Genomic DNA, 9,643 nt, shown 5'->3' with positions numbered 1-9,643 from the left:
TCGCTTAAAATTGATGGACATTCTTGTATACAAGTTTTTTCTGTTTCTTTATTCTTGAGACAGAAGGAAGTATCATCACAAATGTTTGAAAAAAAGCATTACCTTAATTTTTCTTAGTCACTGCTTTTCTTGTGGATTAAATCTTTGTTGGATTGCTCTTGACAATGACACCTCCTTTGAAAAAAATCTTTTGTTTGAACAACTGTTTGACCAAGAGGATTGTTTCAAAATGCATCCTTGTTTCACATCGGCCACTTCAGAACTACTCGGGCTCAAACACCTAGTCCACTTAAAATATACCCAACTGTTTCCTGTGTTCCTATAATTAAAATAATTTAGATTGATTAGCATTTAAGAATCTTTAAAGTTGTCTGCTTTTTAAGATTAGGTTTTTTATTTGTTTACTTGTTTGTTGCCCACCTTTAAATGTAGGTGAAGTTGCAACCCAGATCTAATTCTTCATGATGATCAAAATTATGAGTATTACAAAAAGATGCTGTAAAATACATGAACCGTACCCGAGTTCTGAAATGAAATTTGAAAATTCTGTGCTTGCTCTATTTGGAACTGCTTCCTTGTAACAAAGTTCCTAAACAGGAAATTATATTTCCTTTCTCAAAAATTATTAAATGAAAACCATTCTATGATGTTGTGCTGCTTTACAGTAATGCTTGCCATGTGAACATGAAAAAATGGGTGTAGTCTTTTTTTATTTGGTATCTGTCTGCTTACAGATGGGGCTTATGTCAATCACATGACTCATTTTTTTTTCTCTTCATCACAAAAAGACCAAAACTAAACACTCAATTTTTTTGCCTGATTTTTCCTGATAAAACTTTGTGTTTACATTAACTGAAAAAAAAAATATTCCAAGTGTCGTTGGCTGAATAAATAAATTCAACAGGATACTCCACACTCTTTGCCCAATGCTCCCCCCACAAGAAAAACTGGAAAAAGTTCATAATCTTCAAATTGGATATATCGCATAGTTGAATTGATAAAGATGATTCAAGGGAATATTAATCAGTTCAGCCTTTATATAAACTCCTTTTAAAAATGAGGGTTTTCTCTGCCTCTTGTAAACAATATATTGCAAGCATATGTGAAATCTATTTTTTTTTTAGCAAGGGGTATTTTGGGGTTTACTGTTCATATATAGTAGGCATACCAGATATATGGTATCTGGAAATAATGGAAAGTTCCTTGACACGTTTCGCAAGATCAAGTGTGGCAAAAGAGTTGTGTATTAATCATTGCTTCCCAGGTTGCAGATATTCAAAGAATATTTTCAGCTTGCAAATAAAAACCAGTGTCTTAGGGGCTGAATGCACTAGCTGTCAAAGAGCCTGTAACAACAGTAAATAATTTAATGATAAGGAAGAAGAAACAGGTATAATGACAGTGCAATAAGAATTTATACAGATATGTCTAGAGTACTGTAGATGAAACAAAGCAAAACACTTTTTTTTTTTTTTTTTACAAGTGCTATCAAGTTCAAAAGACAAAAGGACTTGAGTAAAAAGTCCTGAAGTTTGCTTTCAAAAGACTATGGAAATGATGAACTGTTGTTTTCTCAGATGATCTGTTTTTAAACAAACAGATGCCTCACAACAGACAGACCCCTTTTGTTATTTGTATATTCAGTTCTATATTCTAATAGGTATGTTTAATTTAAAAAATTAGTCTCATTTGCTCAAAGTATGTAATATTTCTGAGCAGCAGATATACATAAAATATTAAGTGTGTTACATAAAACAACAACGCAGTGTTTATGGGTTTTTTTTGTACACAGCTGCTTCCAGTATTTTGCATTGACATTCAAGACTAATGTTAGTCGTAATTAATTTAGAGCTTGGGCCATAAGTGGTCACCCATATCCATTGACAATGCTGTATTTTCCAACAGAGGACAATTGGCCTTTGCAAAGTCTTCAGGGCAGAGGTAGCATCTTGCTTCTATAGATAATAGATATATGTGCATGGATTACAAAAATACTGAAATTACAGATGCTAAGAAGGAGGTCCACAGGATTCTGTTGAATTTTGGAAGTTAGTTTGAGAGAACAACATTGACATACTCAGAAAAAAATCAACTGTATATTAAGGTCAAGCTAGATAGATGTACCTATACAGAAAAAAATGCAGCAGCTGTTTACTTTTGTTGAAGATATCAAAATACTCGTTTCACTTTAAGAGTTTGTTGGGGTTTTTTTCTTGAGAATGGGGTTTAAGCAGAATTTAGACGTGTAAACCCAAGATCTTTGTATTACTCCCCAAGCACCTAAAACTTGTATTTTCAAACTTCCATCTGCAAAATTGGCAGATAACTAATTATCACTGAAGTCTACAGTAAAAACCCAAAGCCATGCCTGTTGTCCTGTATGTGATCTATTAATAGCTCAGATTGTTTCACTTAGAAATCTAATTCTTCTGTTGCCATGATTTCCAATGGGAAGGCTGTATAGCTCCTATAGAGGTGAGATTCAACCTCCTAGCTGAAAACAAAATTGAGATTTCAGTTCTCAGCGCCAAGGTACCAAGGTCAACCCCATATCGTGTGAACAGGAATGAAGATCAGTGAGCACTACTTTTAGTATAATGCAGTTCTGTGTTATGTGAATAACTCATAGTTTTGCAGGAACATGTCTATGGGATGCTGATTCAATCTGGAATGAGTTCCACAGGGTTTACTTACTGCTGGAAGTTGGCCATATCCTTTTCGAAGTCTAAAGTACAATTCTTCAATTTTGCCATTATGGGTAAAAGCATATATCCCGAAATAGATTAAAAAAAAAAAAAAACAAAAAAAAACCACACACACACAAAAAAAATCCCACATAAAAACAACAGCAAAAAATCAATTAGTAGATACCAAAACTGAAGAAAATATTGCCTAATATACTTTTGCCCAAAATGCTTGTAATTCTCTAACTATTTTTTTCCTATTTTCAGGCTGAGATGCTGAAAGGATTGCAAAGCACACAGTGAAGCAGCAGCAGCACATGGTATTTTGGGATTCTGACTTCCTCAGCTCAGGAGAGTTAAGGATCTTTGCAAGGCAAACCTTTCCACCTGCAAGACTCTAAAGGAGTTACATGGAATGACAAAATGCATCAGTGTTCATTGCATACAGCTTTGTATGGGAAACCAGACCTTGATTACTGACTGACATACATATTATTCTCTTCTAAAAAGACTTTATTTTATTAGTAGTGTCTGTGAGGAGGAGGTGGAGTGTTCAGGGTTGCTTGGAATGTTTGGTCTTTTTAATGTAAGTTTACAAATAAGAACTTTCTATGTATAGTTTCATTTGGATTAACTTTTTAATCATTTTATCTGAAGCAGCTTTACCATGCTTTTAAAAGTTCATGAAAACAGACAACAAAGACATTTGGTGTAATACAAGAGATCATATTTTGTACGTCTGAAATATTTTTGTACTTGGTACTTTATGGTAAGGGATGCTAGCAACTGAGGTCTTGCTACAAAAAGAACCCATCAGACACCATGAAAAAATACTGTGTTTTTACCTGATTTTATACATGTTGGTGCTTGCCAGCAGTTGTCATCTTCTTTGCTAAACTAATTACAGTGCACTAACTTGAAAATTACTCCAAAGTTTTCAGGAGTACAATTAGAAACCTTTCTGTGATCCGTTCTGCTTGTGACTATAGGGGAATACCATTCAGAAGAAAATAGATGGGGAAACCCAGCAGTAAAAGTCAAATGGGCAATACAAAATCTGTGACATACTTCTGTAATTACATGTTACTTGTGTGGGGTTTTGTCCTCTTTTTATTCTTTTTTTTTCCCCCATGTTGGAGTTTTTGAAGAAGTAGTCTTAGAAATACTGTCTCCTACCTTGTACATGAAGACAGGTATATATACATGCTGCTTTCCGCTTTCACAGTTTTCAGTTTTATATTTTATTAAGTGAGCTCTAAACTGGCATGCTGCTGTCTGTCAAGCAAAAAGGCAGTTCCAGCATGCTGTGATCCTTTTCTAAATGACTGAGAAAAATATGTAGGTTGTGGCTTTGGTGCAGTGGGTGGTTTTTTTCAGTCCCCTCAACAGAAAATGGAGCATGTGTGAATCAAATTAATATAACCTGTACAAACTGTCACTATTTTTCGTGATGCACCAGTCTAAACAATTAAAATAACAAGCCTTCACAAAAAGAAAAGTCACCTTTAAAAACCTGCTTCATGGTTTTTCTGAACAAGCTTAGTTTGCACATTTGAAAATGCATGAAGATTAAAATGAATAAATATATTGTCTAAGTATTTGACAAAAATACTATTCAAAGAAATTGCAATATGAGGTAGCTAATTTTTTTTCGTTTTTAAACAAAGAACAGCTCATGTCCCCTAATTGGAAAATACACACAAATTTTTTTTTTAGAATACTGTCAGTATAATTGGTTTGTCAGAGTAAGCCAGTAATACTTCCTACTGACTGTTGCCCAGACCAAGAACACTGGTAGTGGCTCAATTAATTAACTAAAGCTCCCTGAACAATTTGTGTCTTTCATTCCTTTTTTCATTTCCAGTTTCCACATTTGAAAAAAAGGAGAGGAAAGGGAGGTCTGCAAAAACCAAATCATGGTACTAAGTGCAAAATGCCAGCATTTTTATGAGACAAAAATTGGAGAAACATACATATGGAGGTAGCCCCATCTTCTCCACCCATAGTATCAAATATATATTTCCTTTACTGATTGCTTGAATATTCAGTTTTCTTTCAGCTTGCAGAGAAGGTTTAGCATTAAGAGTTACTGCTCCAGGTCTCACATTCAATCTGCAAAAGATGTATGCATTCTTCTTCTACTGTAAAGAAGAAAACAACTGGGTATTTTTTTCATAAGATAGCAGGAAAAAAAGGAGCTTTTTGCTTGTATAAAAGGGTGTGGTCACTGCTGCTGCTGAAACTGACTCCCTGTTCGTGTGAATGAATTCATTGCTATCAGTAGACTTCTGAAGTTACCCGAATGCAGCTGTGAAACAGCCTGTGAGCTGGATTGCATGTCTAGGGAAAGCACTTGGGCTGTGAGCTACACAACAGCTTCTGACCTGCAACATCAGGCTGTTTTTTTCCCCCAGGGAAAATTTCTGCTAGTAGGGTTTGTTGACACAGGTCTCAGTTGAGAAGCATGCAGTTGGTGGCAAGGCTACCAGCTTCTCCTTTGAAATGCTGTGACCTCCTCTTGAGTGAGGAAGATCATGAACCTGCCTGACCACCTGAGAGTAATAAGGCAGATGAAAGACCAACAGTGAGAAGCAAAACGGCTGTATGGTGTTGCCAAGAGAAGTGATCAAGATGAAGTGGTGAGTTGCAGCGTTCTGCCTAGTGAGTCTGACACGTCTGCATCCGTCACATTGGCTAGGATATGTGATAAACGCTCACCAGCGCACCCACCAAGGAGCACAGAGATAGCACCCTCATCAGCTGTGTTGATGGCAAACCTGCAAGCCTGGCTCCAACTAAGGAGTGGTGTCTTTTGTAGTCAGATGTATTTGGTGATGTAGTGTGCCATTAAGGTCAAGGCATCAAGAGAAGCAGCCTTCAGCTGAGTTGAAAGAATGACACATCCCAAAGACCTCTCAGAGTATGCAGGCTCCACCATAAAAATTGTAATTTACTGTCAAAAATCAAGAAACTAAGTGACTTTTGCTACAGCACTGAAATTCATGAGTCCCCTTTACTGTTCTATAAATGAAAAAGTGGCATTTTACTCTAATGAGTCAACAGATCAGCCTCAAGATCTTTTTTAGTTCATTAATCAAAAGACCTAGATCCATTCATTTGGCAGAAATCCCTCTCAGCTGATGTTCATTAAGTCTACCTAATGAACAAGCCTTTGGAGGTGCTTAGATGTGGCTGCTCTTGCAAACACTTGCTTGAAACAAGGAATGTATTTATGCCTGCTCTGCAGCTACTCTCCAGCTTCTTGGACTCCTACTTGTTGATGCTGGTTCCTGTCTTTTGTGTTTGGTTCTTGCCTCCTGACAAGATACAGCTCTCCATTTCTGCCTTGACCTTGCATCAGCCTTCCTCACTGAGGAAGACCAGGGCTACTGAAGCCCTTGCCCGTTACCCCTCTGCCGGCTGTGGTACTAGAATTGGCTTTGTGGATGGTGTAAACCTGTTTTTTTCTCTGAGTGCAGCTGGCAACCTACACTGGCTTCCACCAAGAAGTAGACTGTAAGTCTCAGCCACAGCGTAAACTCTTTACTGTGGTACTGTTCTTAAACCTTCTTAATTCATACAGAAAGCTTTTGGTTAAAAAAATAGTATTTCTATAGAAGGGCTGAGCTGATCCATGGGATATGCTGAATCAAAATAGAGATCCTGTGCGGGTTTGTAACAGTAGGATTAAGCCTCTGAGCAGCAGCTCACTGCCTTACACACACACACAAGTGAGGAATAGCAAAGGAATGCCAGAAACACAAAGAAGCCCATATTACAGTAAGTAGTAATGACATCCGCTACCAAATTAAACAAGTAAATCAGAACATCCTCTGTGACAGAAGGAGAAAAAAAAAAAAAAAAACAAAAAAAACCCCACCACCCAAACAGAACAGGAACTGGATTCTTCCGAGCCATCTCCTCAAGCAGTGTAGAAAAGAGACAGAAGATAAATAAGATCAGTATAATGTTTAACTTTAATGAAAGAGACAAGAGACCTAGCAAGAATATTCCTAAGAAAAGTGGTTGCATATTTTAACTTACATGTCTTTCATACATCTATCTCTTTATAGCTAATAGTTCCTCCATAATTCTGATGGATGAACTTTGTTAATTCTTGATTCAATTATTTTTTGAAGTTACGGATTTCTTTACTGAAGATCTCATGTAGAAAGCTACACATGCATTTAGATTATAAATTACTTGCCACCATTGTAAAATAGTATTTTCCTATATTTATAATGTTTCCCAAATACCTACTTTTATTAGGATATGTAGCTGTTGCTGCTGTTTCAAGTACAAGAAAGCTCAAAAATATCACTAGTTCATTTCTTAGTTGATGCTAGAATAGTTTGCTTTTAACAAGTGTTTAACAAGCCTTAATGCCACAGTGAACTTGTAGCAGGCAAACAGCTAGCTGTGATTTCAGTTCATTTGTGTCCGTCCCCCACCCTGGATTAATACCATCTACTTTTGCATTTCCTAGTCAAGTCAGTTGAATGCAATTTGGCATCTGATTAAAAAACAAAAAATTGTGTGTATTTCTCACATTACTGAGTATAAAAAAAAAAAAAGAGGCATTTTTTAACCTTGTTTCTTCTACACTTTTGCTTCTGCATAGGCTTTTAGCAGCCTGCATTGCTTTGAGCCAGAGTCAGTCTAATACAAAGCTGATTTGTGTATATTTTTCACTCACTGCTTTGCCTTGGTGGTAAATCCTAAGTATTGTCTAACATCTTCCCTGTCTTCACTTTCCTCTCCCTGTCTTATTTTGCTATGGCACTTCTCTTGGGAGGTGTTGGGGTAACTCCCTTTGGCAGCGTGGTTTACTCCACTATTGCTGAGAATTCTTGACCCTAAAATAACAGGGAAGACAGTGAAGTCCCCTCACTGTAGCCACCCAAATCCAATGTCAGATATATGCATTGGAACAAGAAGGAGTAAGCAGAGCAAAGCTGTTTCTGAATAATGTGGCTTTGGCAAGGCTCCCTGCAGTGTAAGACCCTGCTGAATGGTAAACTTTCTGACTGCTGCTCCATGGCACCTAATTTTCCACATTTTACAGAGTTTACAGAGGGCCAACGTGCCATTTTAAAGCTCCGGAGCTCTGAACATTTGAAGTCCCATAAAGAAAGCGGGGAGAACTAACTCTGGGGAGACAAGGCCATTTGGAAATTAGTTGCCCTGGATTAAATTCACACATGTGAATTCACCTGGCAGGAGTTATGTCTCAGTCTCAGTCCAACAGATACCAACAGCAAAGTCACGAGTAATTTTAATGATCCCAGGCTACTACCAAAGACACCTCAGTGATTTAGGGAGTGTTTGCAGGGCTAATGCTGAATGAAATTCTAAAGTATCGTTGTTATCGCCTGCTGTCATTGGTCATCTCCTCCTGCATTATTTGTGTGGTTTAGTGGATAAACTCTTCTTTGATGTGGCAGTCTGATAATATCAGGATTTGCAGCTGTCTCTGCCCTTATTTTAAAATGACATGACCATTGTCTGAAATTACTTTTGGCCTCAAATCTCATGGTCGTGGTCCCTCTCACTGGGTTCAAAGACTAAGGATTCCTGTTCTGCTTCAGTGACTGACCAAAATTAGTTTGACGGCTGGGGAAAAAGCTGTTCTGATTCAAAATGATCTTTGACATATGAACTGAGAAGGCTGTCATCTTGGAACGTAGGTTTGGGCAGGATCTGCACTCTAGCTTACATAGGCACAACAGTTACATGGTCCAAGCACCAAACAGCAAAGTTTTTTATTAGAGTACACACTAGTCACTATGGAATAATGGTAGCAAATTGCATTCTAAATGGATTTTGGAGGCAATAGCATCTGAATATATTAAGAAATTGAACTGCTCTTTTAAAAGACAATTTCCTTGTGGGTGTTTAAAATTAATCTATGGTGATTATCTTGTAGTCAGAAAAACTGAACAGAGAGCTTGTAATTTCAAGAGCGTAAGTCACCCTCTTTAGTTTTAGAAGGGCTTTTCCTCATCCTTCTCCTTGCGTGCATGGGCCTGAACGAGCCACAGGTGCCCTTGGTCCATCCATTCCTGAGAGTCTCATGGTGGGGTCCAGGCAGGCTCTGGAGTAAAGGGGAATGCAGCTGGGTGGTGAAGAGCACAGAGACATCATCTCAGTGAACTTCCAGCTACTGAGAAATACCACTTCTTCAGAAGATCATCTACGTTCAGAAAGTGGCTGGTTCCCAGCTCTACCAGGTTTCCAGCCATATGGCAGCATACCAGCGTGGAAGGAGAATGCTGCTTGGGAGATGACTCACCCACAGCAATGGCAGAGAGTTTTGCAGAGCGCCAGCAGTGCTTCAGGTGGGTACTCGGCTTTAGACTGAGACAGTAAGCCCTTTTGAAACTCATGTTTAAGAGAGCTGGTGAGTATCTATCTTGATACTCAAACTGGGGTTTAATGCCATGTGCCATCCAACCTTTGGTTAATACGGCAGAGAGGACACAAGTTCAAAGTATTCAGGACTTCACTAAGGCCATTAAAATGGACAAAATGCAAATTAATGAACACTTACTGGCTGAAAAAAAAAAAAAAAAGGGGAAGTCGCTGACACGCAATTTTTAAGCATTTATTTACCTGCTTTCCTTATTTTTGTCTGTTCTTTGAATTTAAATTGCATGTCTGATTTACTCTTATGTTTTCACAGAGGAAGTGAATTCCTTCCTACTAGAGCTAAACTTTCATAAAGTGCAAAGGGAAAAAGAAACTAAGCTAAGGGGTCACCCGTGTCTTCTATTTCTGTTTAAGAGAGATAGTGAATGTACCTCATGCAATGTGACCAGCAAGTAGGGTGATACACTTCTAAGGAGAAAATAGACTAATGCATATAGTGTTCTGCCACTTTTGCACAGGGATGTGGTGAAGTTGTTCAAGTGGATTTCTACTGTCCACTTGTGTGAGTAAATTGATATTTCAGCTAGCTC

This window comes from Falco naumanni, chromosome 3, assembly GCF_017639655.2.
Source record: "Falco naumanni isolate bFalNau1 chromosome 3, bFalNau1.pat, whole genome shotgun sequence".
Classification (NCBI taxonomy): domain Eukaryota; kingdom Metazoa; phylum Chordata; class Aves; order Falconiformes; family Falconidae; genus Falco; species Falco naumanni.
The sequence above is the reverse complement of the archived record's forward strand: the minus strand, read 5'-3'. Positions refer to the sequence as shown.